Source organism: Triturus cristatus, chromosome 8, assembly GCF_964204655.1.
Source record: "Triturus cristatus chromosome 8, aTriCri1.1, whole genome shotgun sequence".
Taxonomy (NCBI): domain Eukaryota; kingdom Metazoa; phylum Chordata; class Amphibia; order Caudata; family Salamandridae; genus Triturus; species Triturus cristatus.
In genome coordinates, this window is record NC_140591.1 from 1,517,106,598 (window position 1) to 1,517,121,469 (window position 14,872).

The following is a 14,872-nucleotide window of genomic DNA, read 5'->3' on the forward strand; positions in this document are numbered from 1 at the left end:
GCACTGGGAACGAATGCCTTCAGTATATAAGCCCCGCCCCCACGCAAGGCGGTGCTTGACACTCAAGTTCCGGATTCCTGTTGAGAAGCTACGTTCTATCCTGCTGCGTGGAACACTGTCTGCCTTGAACCACCACGGAAGAACCGAGTATTCCCCGCGGCACAGAAGCCTGAAAACCCCTCACCCTGCTTCGAGACATCGAGACTTCCCCTCAGCGCGGGATTACCGCGATACCTGCACCCTGCCGCATCCGCCACTCCTTACCTGGAAGGCAGTATATTTGCGTGCACCCTTGACCCGTCGGGGACCCGAGGAACGCCCTCTCCCCTACGGGAACCGCTGCAGGCTCTTCGGACTGAAGGAGAGCGCTGCGCATGCTCCCTGCACCAGCCACTACTCCGCTACCTCCCCCTCCCAAGTGCGGAAGGAGGCTGGGTGCAACCTTTCGCTGATCACACGCCTGTGTCCCAGCTCTTCATTCTTTTTGGACATACCGCTGGCGATGTCCCGGGGAGGCTTGAACTCGTAAAGACAACCGTCTCCTGCTGGAGAACTCTCCCAACGCGACACCGCAGCGGTCTCACGCTCCTCCCCCGCACGCCTCCTTGTTTGCCGTCGGCGTCCCCCCTTGCCAGAGTGTCGTTAACCTTGGTCCAGGAGGGAACGATCTTCACATGGTGCGCTTATGATAGCGCTGGATTTCAGCTTGAAGACAAACGACGTTGGTGCAAGACTTGCCGGTTTGGCTTACATGGATAAGTATCCAGTTCTTTACTTATTCAAGACTGAAAGAAAAGTCTAGTGCTCTGTTATTTTGGTTATAGAATTCGCCTGTTTCTACGACTGCTTCCTTGCTGTTACACCTCGTGAGTTACATTCTGAGGAGGTGGGAGGGGGTTGGGGAGAGCCTGATCGTAGACCCCGCTGAATGTATGTTGTGTTCTCATTACAGGGACTAGAGGGAGGAGCTGAAGTACGACCTCATCCATCCTGCCAAGTGGGTCCGTGGTCCAGGCGACAACTCTGTTTTTGTTTCCTTTGTCCCTTTTTTTCCCTTCCCCGGTTGGGGTGTTATCTGTGTCGCATATATATATGCTGCGCGCAGGTGTCACTTCTGAGGGGAAGAGATTACCTAGCATCGTTCCTGCTGTATCCGGCTGTCAGGTTAGTGGCTCTCGTTCATACCTGACCACGACAGAGTGTCAAGCCCATGGATATATACAGCCCGAACGATGGACACTAGTACCATCCTCACGTCAGTATTAGAGACCCTGACCGCCCTTAGGATGGAAGTAGATGCGTTTCGGGGGGATGCGCTAGAACTGCGTAGTGAGATGAGCACGATGCGACGGGAGGTAGCTGGGCTATCTCGCCCAGGTCCCAGCACGCAGAGAGGAGCGCAGTACATTAGGCAATGGACCCTACCCCCGCCTCACACTAGCAGTTCCCATGCAGGGCATGCCTCACAGACAGACGGGGGTGCAGGGGGTCCTGCTACCATCCAGGTTATTCAGGCCGCACACTTGCCTTTAGCCCCCCCTGAACGCTTCTTTGGGGACCCTAAGAAATTTGGTAATTTCATGGGGCAGTGCAAACTACATTTCATGTGCAAACCTGCTGTATTTCCAGATGACCAGACCAAAACCGCCTTTGTAATGTCATATCTAGGAGGAGACGCTGCCAGCTGGTCCTTCCCGCTTATAGAAAGAAATGACCCGGCTCTGAGAGATTTTGACTCCTTCTGCGAGGAAATGCGCAAATTGTTTGATCGGAAGGCCCATTCCCTCTCCCTAGACCGAGAACTAATCACCCTGAAACAGGGGAATCAAGAACTATTGACTTACATCACCTCGTTTAATAGACTGGTTTCCGAAACAGATTGGCCTCAGGAGAAGCGCACATCCTTATACTATCAGGGGTTACGAGGCGAATTGAAAGATGTCCTCGCGCAGCTGGTGCATCTCCCCACTTCTTGTGATGAACTCATCGACCTCACAGTCCAATTAGATCATCGCTTACAAGAACGGCGAGGGGATAAAACTCGCATGGAAACCCGTTATACCACCCCGCGACCTCGACCTTTTAACACCGCTCCTACCCCGGTTATGGACGGGGTAGAACCCATGCAAATAAGTGGTATTCGTGGCCCACTAAACCAAGAAGAAAGGGAGAGACGGCGGAAGCTACGTCTGTGCCTCTATTGTGGAAAATCCGGGCATTTCATAAAGGAATGCAAGGCCAGAACCCGGGCCCCTTACAAAGACGTAAAAAGCCCACAAAAAGTGAACACCACAGACACCCTGTTTGAACCGTCGGAAAACTAGTAAGCTCAGACAAGAACCAGACCCCTTGTTTGAGGCCCGGAGAGAGAGAGGTCTGTCCTGCCCTCGTCAATACGATCCAAAGTGCAGTAGCTCATATGAACGTATGCGTGGAACTAGCAGCTACGGAGGTCGGAGTGGTCTCAGTTCACGCCTTACTTGATTCCGGTGCAACCGGTAACTTTATGGATCAGACATACGCAAAAGAAACGGGGTTTCGAACTGTAAAAAAGTCTATCCCCGAGATGGTAAAAGCCGTGGATGGCACAGATTTAACCTCTGGACTAGTGGAGTATCACACACAAACCCTCGTGATGACCATAGGTGAGAACCATCGTGAAGACATCCAATTTGATCTGATCGACGCCCCTCAGTTTACCTTGATATTGGGGATGCCCTGGCTAACCCTCCATGACCCTCTCATTCAATGGGCCGCACGCACAGTATCCCTGAATTCAACATATTGTAAAGAACACTGCACTCTCTGTCAAAAGGAAGAACCTGCAAAGAAAGACAACCCTGCAGCATTCTTGGCTAGCGGAAGTAGCTCCCCCAATATAGGCTGTACGTCACAGGTACCCCCCGAATACCACAAGTATCAAGACGTGTTCGATGAACAAGAAGCCAATAAACTACCTCCGCACAGGGCCTATGATTGCGTCATTGACTTGGAACCAGGGGCCAGTATCCCGTGTAGCCGCATTTACGCTCTGACGGAAGCGGAAACCACCTACCTACAGCAATTTCTTAGTTCGTTACTGGCCAATGGATTTATTAGACATTCCTCCTCCCCTGCGTCATCTCCTTTATTTTTCATTCCGAAGCGTGAAGGAGGATTGCGGGCCTGCATAGACTATCGAGCCCTAAACAGGATTACCAAGAAGAACAGGTATCCCCTTCCCCTCATTCCGGTACTTCTGGATCAATTGAAAGGAGCCAAATTCTTTACGAAACTGGACCTCCGGGGAGCGTATCATCTGGTCAGAGTGCGGCAGGGGGATGAATGGAAGACGGCATTCAGAACAAAGTTTGGCCTATACGAGTACCAAGTCATGCCCTTTGGTCTTTGTAATGCCCCTGCCGCCTTCCAATACTTCATGGATGAGGTATTGAGGGGCCTCTTAGATGTATCCTGCATCGTCTACATTGATGATATCCTCATCTACTCAGCTTCGTTAGAGGAGCACAAGCGCCACGTAGCAGCAGTATTGGAGAGGCTCCAGAACTCCTCACTGTATGCCAAACTAGAAAAATGCTTCTTTCACACTCAGGAGGTGGAATTCTTGGGGTATGTCATTGGGCCCAATGGGGTGTGCATGGATACAAAGAAAACGCGGGCCATCCAAGAGTGGAATTCCCCTTCTAGCGTTAAGGCCTTACAGAGTTTCTTGGGGTTTGCAAACTTCTATAGAAGATTTATACAGAACTTCTCTACCCGCATCCAACCCATGACCTATCTACTGAAGAAAGGAGTTTCCTTCAAGTGGACAGCGGAAGCAGAAGAAGCCTTCCAAGACCTAAAAAGATGTTTTTCCAGGGCCCCGATTCTGAGACATCCGGATGCCCAACTGCCCTTCATACTGGAAACAGACGCGTCCTATTACGCGTTAGGAGGAATCCTGTCTCAAAGACATCCGGACACCGGGCAACTCCACCCTGTTGCCTTCTTTTCGAAGAAATTGACAAGCTGTGAAATCAATTACAGCACCACTGACAAGGAGCTGTTGGCCATAAAACGCGCCTGTGAGGAGTGGAGACACTATCTGCTAGGGGCTAAGCACACCGTTGAAATCTATACGGATCACAGAAACTTATTGTTTTTGAAGAGTGCTAGGGCTTTAACCCCTCGACAGCTAAGATGGTCCCTGTTTTTCGCGGATTTCGATTTCCTCATTAAATATCGATCAGGACCACAAAATGGAAAGTCAGATGCCTTGTCGAGGCCCGTGCACGAGGGTCCTTCAGTCTCTGAGACAGAAGAAGAGCCTCCTATCATTTTGCACAAGGCGTCCTTCCCGACGATGTCCACGGCTGCAATCTCTACCCAGTTCTTCCTTTCCGAAGTAAAAAGACAGGTGATGGCTATGGATAGAGCCGCCTGGGTCCAGGAAGGGCCTCATCGGAGAAAAGACATGGATGGGCTACTATTTCAAGACGATAAACTGTATGTTCCCAGTAAGTCGTTGCGAGAACAAGCTTTACACTGGGTCCACGACACTACTTTAGCCGGTCATGTCGGAAGACAAAAAACAGAACAAGCGGTGTCACGCTATTTCTGGTGGGAGACATTACACCAAGACACCGCCACCTATGTGGCAGATTGTGCCGTGTGCACTCAGGCAAAGGCATCTCACCAAAGACCCAGTGGTCTTCTTAGACCTATTCCCACGCCCCCGGCTCCTTGGCACACCATATCCATGGATTTTATAGTGGAAATGCCGCCCAGCTGTAAAAACAATACCATCCTGGCGATTGTAGATCATCTAACCAAGATGGGGCACTTCATTGCCCTCCCCAAGTTACCCACGGCAGCAGAAGTTGCCGCCGTCTTCCTCCAACAAGTGATTAAACTACATGGAATACCTGCTGTCATCATCACGGACCGAGGGACCCAATTCACTTCCAAATTCTGGAAAGAACTGTGTGCTATAATGAAAGTGGACGCAAGACTATCTTCTAGTTATCACCCCCAAACGGATGGGAAAACAGAAAGGCTCAATCAAACCTTACAGCAATATCTCAGATGCTTCACCCTGATACACGCAGAGGAATGGAGTACACTCCTATGGACAGCTGAGTTTGCATACAATAATGCCACCCATTCCTCCTTGGGATGCTCTCCGTTCTTTTGTCTTTTTGGTTTTCATCCCAACATGCTACCTTTCGTCAATCCCATCATCTCAAGACTCCCTTCCATTCAAGAACATCACGCACACCTCAAAACCGTGTTGGACACAGCTAAGACACATCTCGAGGAAGCCCGAGTACGAGATAAATCGCAGGCTGATAAAAAACGGACACCTGAACCCGCATACTCGGTTGGTGATAAGGTCTGGTTGAGCATAAAACATCTGAGACTCAAGGGAAATAGTAGACTAGCTCCCAAATACATAGGTCCGTACCCTATCAGCAAAATCATCAATCCTGTGGCCATGAAACTCACTCTGCCCCCTTCATGGCATATCCACCCCGTAATTCATGTGTCCCTTCTGAAACCATGCCGTGCCAGCACACGACTTCCCGATAGGCCTCCTGCAATAGAGGTAGAAGGGGAGGATGAATATGAGGTGCAGGCTATTCTAGATTCCAAGATCCTACGAGGTCAGATCCACTATCTAATAGAGTGGAAGGGTTATGGGCAGGAAGACAGGTCCTGGGAACCAAAGAATAACCTACATTGCCCCGGGTTAGTGAGACGTTTCCATATCCAACACCCTTCTAAGCCAGGAGGTCCGCCGAGACGTCGGACATTGAGAGGGGGTACTGTCATGGCCCAGCAGAGGGGGCGCCGTAGAGCAGGAATGGCGTGAATGCGTATGACTGAGGGGCCGGTACACTACAATGCCCACAGTGCACTGGGAACGAATGCCTTCAGTATATAAGCCCCGCCCCCACGCAAGGCGGTGCTTGACACTCAAGTTCCGGATTCCTGTTGAGAAGCTACGTTCTATCCTGCTGCGTGGAACACTGTCTGCCTTGAACCACCACGGAAGAACTGAGTATTCCCCGCGGCACAGAAGCCTGAAAACCCCTCACCCTGCTTCGAGACATCGAGACTTCCCCTCAGCGCGGGATTACCGCGATACCTGCACCCTGCCGCATCCGCCACTCCTTACCTGGAAGGCAGTATATTTGCGTGCACCCTTGACCCGTCGGGGACCCGAGGAACGCCCTCTCCCCTACAGGAACCGCTGCAGGCTCTTCGGACTGAAGGAGAGCGCTGCGCATGCTCCCTGCACCAGCCACTACTCCGCTACCTCCCCCTCCCAAGTGCGGAAGGAGGCTGGGTGCAACCTTTCGCTGATCACACGCCTGTGTCCCAGCTCTTCATTCTTTTTGGACATACCGCTGGCGATGTCCCGGGGAGGCTTGAACTCGTAAAGACAACCGTCTCCTGCTGGAGAACTCACCCAACGCGACACCGCAGCGGTCTCGCGCTCCTCCCCCGCACGCCTCCTTGTTTGCCGTCGGCGTCCCCCCTTGCCAGAGTGTCGTTAACCTTGGTCCAGGAGGGAACGATCTTCACATGGTGCGCTTATGATAGCGCTGGATTTCAGCTTGAAGACAAACGACGTTGGTGCAAGACTTGCCGGTTTGGCTTACATGGATAAGTATCCAGTTCTTTACTTATTCAAGACTGAAAGAAAAGTCTAGTGCTCTGTTATTTTGGTTATAGAATTCGCCTGTTTCTACGACTGCTTCCTTGCTGTTACACCTCGTGAGTTACATTCTGAGGAGGTGGGAGGGGGTTGGGGAGAGCCTGATCGTAGACCCCGCTGAATGTATGTTGTGTTCTCATTACAGGGACTAGAGGGAGGAGCTGAAGTACGACCTCATCCATCCTGCCAAGTGGGTCCGTGGTCCAGGCGACAACTCTGTTTTTGTTTCCTTTGTCCCTTTTTTTCCCTTCCCCGGTTGGGGTGTTATCTGTGTCGCATATATATATGCTGCGCGCAGGTGTCACTTCTGAGGGGAAGAGATTACCTAGCATCGTTCCTGCTGTATCCGGCTGTCAGGTTAGTGGCTCTCGTTCATACCTGACCACGACACTTGATGTAAGTCACCACAGACAAGCTGTGTGGGACACTCGAACCAACACCACCGCCACACCCTGCAACCTCACACAATGGATCAGCAACTGATCCAACAATCTTGCCACATTGACGGACTTTCCTGTGAAGCACAACAACAGTTAAGCCACCTGGGACAAGGCAGATCTACTGGACTCATACAGATCTAGCCGGACTCTTGTGCAAACCTTGCAACACAAAGAACCATCAGTTACCTTATAGCCCTGGAAAACGCCACACACAGCCATCACCATATAATCAACAAGGACAAGTGGAGATCCTTCAGATAGGACCGAGGCACCAAAACACACGACATCAAGGAGCTCATCAGCATTGTGAGTGAACTGACAGCAGATCTCCATCCAAAAGACACCCCACCCTTGCAAGGCAGATCAAATCCCTTGCAACTTTCTACCCCTGCAAGTTCATGGACATACATGACAGCCTTGGCACACAGAGGCAGACAGCACTATTATCCGCGGGACAAACCCCCCTCAGGTTCTGGACTCCCGTCAGCAGCAAATACACCACCTGTCTCATGTGCACCATCCACTCTGGCTCTCCATCAGGCCCCTTCTCACACAACATCTCAACCACATCATTCGCCATCCTTGAAGCCCACGTCCAGCGCGTCGTGAATGTCACCTTTGAGTTTGCCACATTCCATGGGAGCTGGAGGCATTAAGAGACCCAGGCCCTTCTTAAACAACAGATGGCAGTACCGCAGGATCTCCTGGAACATCACCCTGCTTCCCTACCCAGCAAATGTCATCAGGAAGACACTCACCGAGCAACTGACAAACTTCTTCCACCCAAACAGCTCCAGGCAACCGGCACCAGACCATCTTCCACAGTAATCACACCACTGCAACCGTCATCATTGCCACCACCAACGACAACTTTGCCCCGCTCAACAATGGTGAGACCACCTCCCTAGATCTCTCAACTGCATTCTACACCATGTGCTACCACACTGTCAGCTCACACATCTCCAACACTGGTATCCAGAGGAGGGCCCAGGATTAAATCAACAAGTAGCTCACCAGCAAGGCCCAGGGAGTCGGCCTCCACCCTTCAGCATGTAGTACACTGGGGTCATCTGGCCCATGCCCCAGGGCTCATCTCTCAGCATGACGATCTTCAATGTCTCCATGACCCCCCTCTCCACCATCACATGCGCACACGACCTCATCATCATCTCGTATGCCATTGACACCCAGCTGCTCCTCACCCTCACCAAAGACCCAGCCATTGCCAGATCCGACCTTCAAGAAGGCATGAGATCCGTTGACGAATGGCTGAACATCAGCCACCTGAGGCTGGACTTGGACAGGACTGAGGTCATCATCTGAGGATTGTCCCCTTACGGCTGGGTCAACTCCTTGTGTCCCACCGCCCTGGGCACCGCACCAGCACCCAGTGGCCACGCACGCAAAATGGTGTTCATCATGGACTCATCGCTCACAATTACCATGCAACTCAACACCATCTGTACCTCATGCTGCAACACCCTCCGCATGCTGCAACTGATCCACAGATAGATCCACTCCAAGGCAAGACAGACCGTCCCCCAGATCCACGACACCAGCCGGGTCAACTACAGCACCGCCCTCTACGGAGGAACAACAGCAAAACTGCAGGAGAACTTGTCCACATCCAGGGTGCATCTGCACACCTCATCTTCAACATTCCCCGCCCCAGCCACATCACCGTACACCTGAGATAGCTACAATGGCTCACTGTCTGCTGCAGGATCCCCTTCAGACTCCTCAACCACACTCAGGAGGCAGTCCACAACACCAGACCCAAAACCGACCTTGGACGTCTGTCATCCAACACCCCGTTGGCCAAACTCCGTACAGCCAACCTTGCCCTGGCCACCATTCAACACATCCACAGAACAACTGCATGCAGGAGATAGTTCTCCCACCTCGCCAAACAGACCTGGGACTCCCTCCCCGGGCACCTCCACATGACCCATGACCTCTACGCCTTCATGATACTCTTCCAAATTGGTCTGTCCGAGCAGTATTGCAAGCCCCCCCTCAGCAGCTTGAGGCCATCACGGGTGAGTATTGGGCTCTATGTCTGTATTTGATGATACATTGTGACCCATGTGTGTCCTCGACCGGACTCAGATCCCAGTGTATGGATGGCTGGAGTTAGTTCCACACTCAGGCATACTTTGACATATCCCCACACGTATGTTGTGGACTCATGACTGCAAAATAAAATTTCAATTATTCTTTTTTGTATTATAGGTCTGGGGCGTGATTTGTGGGAAGAAAAAGGTGCAATATAGGGACCAAAGAATCCAAAGTTCACAGGGGGAGATGGGATCCTTGGCATTTGAAGTCAGCAGAGTCCACACCACAGTGTTTGGCATCATTGGTCAGACTGGGACCAGCAAGTCCATGTGGCAGATGATGTCAGTCAATGAGGTGATGCTGTCGCAAATGAAGGCCAGGTGCCAGGCCAGGTGACCTGGGAGATGTGGATGGGCCGCTGCCTCTCACAGTCTTTTCCATGGACGACCCACCTTCCTCGGGGGACCCTCAGATGCAGGTCTTGACGATGCTTGGGACGCTCCGTCGGACGAATCCTCCTCCTCCTCCCTCCCTGTGGCTGGTGGTGGTCTTCGCCTGGTGGCACAGGGAGGGTTGCCCATGTTGTCGGCGATCCGATGGAGTGAATGGCTTATGTCCCTGTGCACCGCCAGGAGCTCAACCAGTCTTGCCTCCATCCGTCCTTGGTGTTCTTGTTGACTGGCGTGTTGCTCGGCCTGCTGGTTCTTCATCTCTGTGATGGTCCCCTTTATCTCTGTGAGGGTCCCCACTACCTGGCTGAACTCCCTGGTGTCACGCCAGTATGCGTCCATGATGTTGTCTATGTGTGACATACCGGTCCCTTCAGCTGGCTGGTCAGGTTCTCGCCTCCGCCTGCCTACACTCCCACCACCCCTGCCCACACGAGCCTGGGCTGCCGTTGTGGGCACATCGGGTCTACGGGACCCCTGAGGGATGGCAGTGGCGGTGTTGTCTGCCTCCTCCTGGGTGCCCGGCGCACCTTGTCCCTCCTGGTCAGACTGGCTCAGTTGTTCACTGTGGGCACGGCTCCTCAGTGTCTCTTGGGATGTGGCAGGAATGGGGGTGGTGGTTGGCACAGATGTTCCTGAACCAGGTGCTGCAGGGGCTTGGACACCAGAGGGTCCAGGTGGGTCGGGGTCATCCATGGAGTGTTGAGAGGCATCGCTGCCGGTGGGATCAGGTTCCTCCCGAGCCTGGGACTGTGATTCTTCACCCCCATTGTTGGGGGGAGATTCATCACATTGCCCTGTGTGTGAGAGACAGACAATTTTAATGCTGTTTTATGCAAGATCCATGTTTCATACACATTCAAGTTGGCACTGTTCCTCCAGGTAGTTGTATGTGCCTAGCATTCTCCTCAATGTTCACTTGTGGATGGGTATGTTGCGGGGGACAGATTGATATGTTCTCCTGAGTCTTTGACATGTAGATTTTTGGCTTGGATGCTTCTTCGTCTATGTATTGGTCTTGTTGTGTTACATGTCCATTGTGACAGTGGGTAAATCCATTGCCTGTCCCGGGGATATCTGCTTGTGTAAGGGGTGTGTGTGACAGGGCCTGCTGGTGGGTGTAGTGTGATTTGGCACTGGGGCTCCCAGGTGATGTAGCTGTCCCCCATGGAGCATGCTGCCATGACAGTGAGTGTGAGTTTCTATCCTAGATATCGGACCTTGTTGTCTTGGTGTTTGTGTTTGCACTGGTCACAGGAGGGCCTTGTGCTGCCTACACCAGTGCCAAGTGTCAGCTATCTTGTCAGTACTTTCCTAATCCCTGTGCATTGGGCATGGTCCATGGGTATGTACCTGGGCCATATGGGATGAGGGCAATTGTGTCTGATTTGGAGTTCAACAATGCGTTTTGTGACACCCACCCTCCCAGCATACCGGACACCCATTCTTGGATTAGTGCTTCGTGAAGCATGGGACATAGCATGGCCTTGCTTTCTCAATGGGGCATACACATGTTAGTGGCTTTAACGTTGTTTTTGACTGTGGTTCTGGCCGATGAGGGCTTGGGGGTAGTTGCGTGCATTTTGTGTAGTTGGGGTGTGGATGCCATTACCCCCATGTTGCATAAGTTGTTTGTGTACTCACCAGGCTCTGGAAGTCCTTGAAGTCCATGTACTCCCACCGGCGGAAGCAGGGCCATCATCTTCTCCTTCCAGGGATGAAAATGTACTGGTCTGCGAGGCCCACCACCTCCAGTGATGTTGCTCTGGGCGTAGTCGTCATTCATTTTTCGCTTGACTGACCTCCGCAGATCGTACCACCTGGCTTGGCATTCAGTCCTGGTCCTTCTGATGGGTGCAACAGCATTCACCCTATCGACGATCCTCTGCCACAGGCGTGATTTTTTGCCTATGCTGGTCTTTCTGACCAATGTTCCAAACAGCTGTGGCTCGACTCTGATGACTTCATTGACAAGGATCTCCAGCTCATCCCTTGTGAACTTTGGATTCTTGTCTGTGGGCATGGTGTGGGGTGAGGGTGTGGATGGTTGTGGGTGTGTGGGTCTGAATGTGAAGGTGTGGGTCGGAATGTGAAGAGGGTATGTGTGAAGGAGGTTGTGTGAAGGTGTATATGTTAAGGTGGATGGGTGCAGTTGTTGGTGTGTGCTCTCTAGCTGCAGTGAGTCTGTTGCAAAGGCTCATGGTTTGTGTGTGTGGGCCCTTTTTATTGGTCCATTCGTGGGTGGGCCTCAGTTTGAATTTTTTGTAGGTGTGTTATAAGGGGTGGTTGTGAGTTTGCCCCTCTGTTTGCCTGTTTGGATGTGGCCAGGTCAGTCATTTCCATGTTTTGTGAACTGTAGACATGTTTTGTGGTGTTGTGTGAGTCGAATAGACCCTCCTTGTGCTGTTTTTGTATTTGCTTCTGTTTTTTTGTGTGTCATACGCGACGTTCTTCGCGGTACGAGTTGTACTCCGACACGTTCCCAGGGGTGCGACTCGTACAGAGGTACGAGTCATACAGGCATGCACCCCCATGCGTTGTGTATGTACGGTATGTACCCCAACATTGCGTATGTACGGTGCGTACACCAACATTGCGTATGTACGGTGCGTACCCCAACATTGCGTATGTACGGTGCGTATACAAACATTGCGTATGTACCGTGTGTACACCAACATTGCATATGTACGGTGCGTACACCAACATTGCGTATGTACGGTGTGTACATACACAATGTTGTTGTAAGGTGCGTACATATGCATGGGGGGTGCCTGTATGACTCGTACCCCTGTACAACTCGCACCCCGGGAACAACTTTTCCCGGGATACAAGTCGCACAAAGTTCGCTTCGTAGCGGGTAAAGTCATTCCCCGTGTACGGGACATTTTCCGTAAGATTCGAAAATCGGAAAGCTGGTCCAGATCGTACTTGTACGGTCGACTGTATTTTTACGATTCGTAGGGAAAAGTGTCGTGGTCCATCTCATACAACTTTTCCAGATCTGATTCGTACGGATCGGGCCAATCCGTATGTATTTTTCCCATACGAATCGTACTTCACGGGTCGGACGGGTCTTGTACGATTCGTACGGAAAAAATTACGGATACGAGTCGTACGGAAAAAAAAAATACAGGATCGAAATTGATCCCCTTGTGTATTATGTTCAATAATAGTTTGCTTGCTACAGAAACATGCAGTGATCAGCAGTTCACAAGTTGAATCCTAGCAAGGCATCCTTCCGTCCTTCTTACTTAGGTAATTTGAGAACCATTGCACTATGCAATAGAAACACAAGAACCTTCCAGCACTTAGAAAGGGCAGAAGTGGAGTGTGCAACTCTGGATAGAAAAAAAGCCAACAAGAAAGACAAATTTCATCCATGTTAGAATGTAACACTATGCTTGTTTAGTTTACATTTTTGTTCCAAAAGGCTGCACAAATAAAACAAAACCGCTACTAAGAGTCGAGTTTTAATTTCATACCTGCCTTTATTTACACATGCTTTAGAAGGTAAAATCCTTGTTAAATAGTTTCTTCCATGTGCATGTCTAGGTCTCTTGCCTGTATAACGTGAGGCTAGCATTCGATCTTTTGTTGTTGATGATGTGTCTCCTGGTAGGCCTGCTCTTTTTTGTGTCTGTGACTGAAAACGTCAGCTTTCACACCTAACCCCAGACACTCAGCTTTGACAAAGTGTGAATGAGTAGGGAGGAAACAAAGCTGCAGCACTTTTTTTTGTTAGTTTAAAGGAAGGTTATTTGCTACGAACATAAGATATAATGCAATAGCAAAGAATTACATTTATGCATAGAATAATCATGTAAAAATAGGAGGGGAGGGGAAAAAGAAGTAAAGAAGGAAGAGAGAAGAAAAAAGAGGGAAGGGGAAGAAACATCCATTTTATGCATAGCATACAAAAAAGCAACAACTTATGTATAAAAGTTCCTACATATATTAAAATAATCTATGACAATAATATAACATTTAAGTGAAACAATAATAAGTGTAAATTCAAGGGGGTTTGGGTACTTCTTCAATGCAGGGTTTGTGCGCTGATAATTTTTTAGCTGAGGCATTTAAGAATTCAGTAACAGGTATTCAAAGAGTTTCTCTTTTAATAGCAAGCAAAATTGGGTGAACATAAGCTCTATCTAGTCTATGATTATAGCAAACGCCATACCACCATGCTTAAAAAGATACTGCAGAGGTATCCTTCCATGATTTGGTGATCTGTTGAAATGTAACAGCTATGAGCAAATCAATAATATAAAAGGAGGGGACTAAACTTCAGAGAAGCTACCCAGGAAAATATGTGAAAAAGAAAAAGGAATATCACTGTGACAAATTGTGTTAATCTGCTGCCAGACTTGGGTCCAGAAAGTATGTTTTGCTGGACAGTCAAAAAGCATATGTTTGAGGTCTGCTAATGGAGAATTACATGACCAACAGGAAGAGGGGATGTTATGGTCGATTTTATGTAGTTTAGCTGGTGTGATAAAAAAAAATAAAGTTTGAGTAGTATCAGCTGCTCTAGAAGATCTCCTCACGTTAGCCCAGATTTTATTCCACATTGGAATAGGGAAAGATTCACCAAAATCAGATTCCCAACTGCATTCTGCATCAGATTTATTGTGAGAAATAGGAATATCTATGATTTGTTTGTATATTAGAGAACCTGAAGGAGAGTTTCTTAAAATTATGTGGTAATAGGAGTTAGGGTAGGAGGGGTATGAGAGATGGAGAAAGAATTGTAAGAGGCCTGGGCCGCTGTTATTAAAGATATATATTTAGAATGAAATGAATGCAATATAGAGAATGGTATACTGGTGTCATCTTGAAAAAGTTGGTGGGACCATAGGATAACCACTCTTTCCAGAAAATATATTTATCGTGGAGTTTAATATGCTTATTATACCAAATTTGTGAATTCAAAAACTGCGCATGTTCATCTAGAGCAGATGAGAAACGTGGTTGAAAAGTTTTCCGAGCATTTTTAGGAATAGGAAGAGAGAGTGATAATGGTATATGAGAAAGAGAAATAAATTCTTCGAAGGAGAAGGGATTATAAAAGGTTCTCTCAATGTCCACCAACAATGGGGAAAGGTGAGGATCAGTCTTGTTTTCGAACAATAAGAAGGAGGAATGTCTAAGAAAAAATGAGGTATGATAAGAGTAAAAATCTGGAAAATTAACACCACCCATGTGTTTAGGTTTTTTAAGTTTGC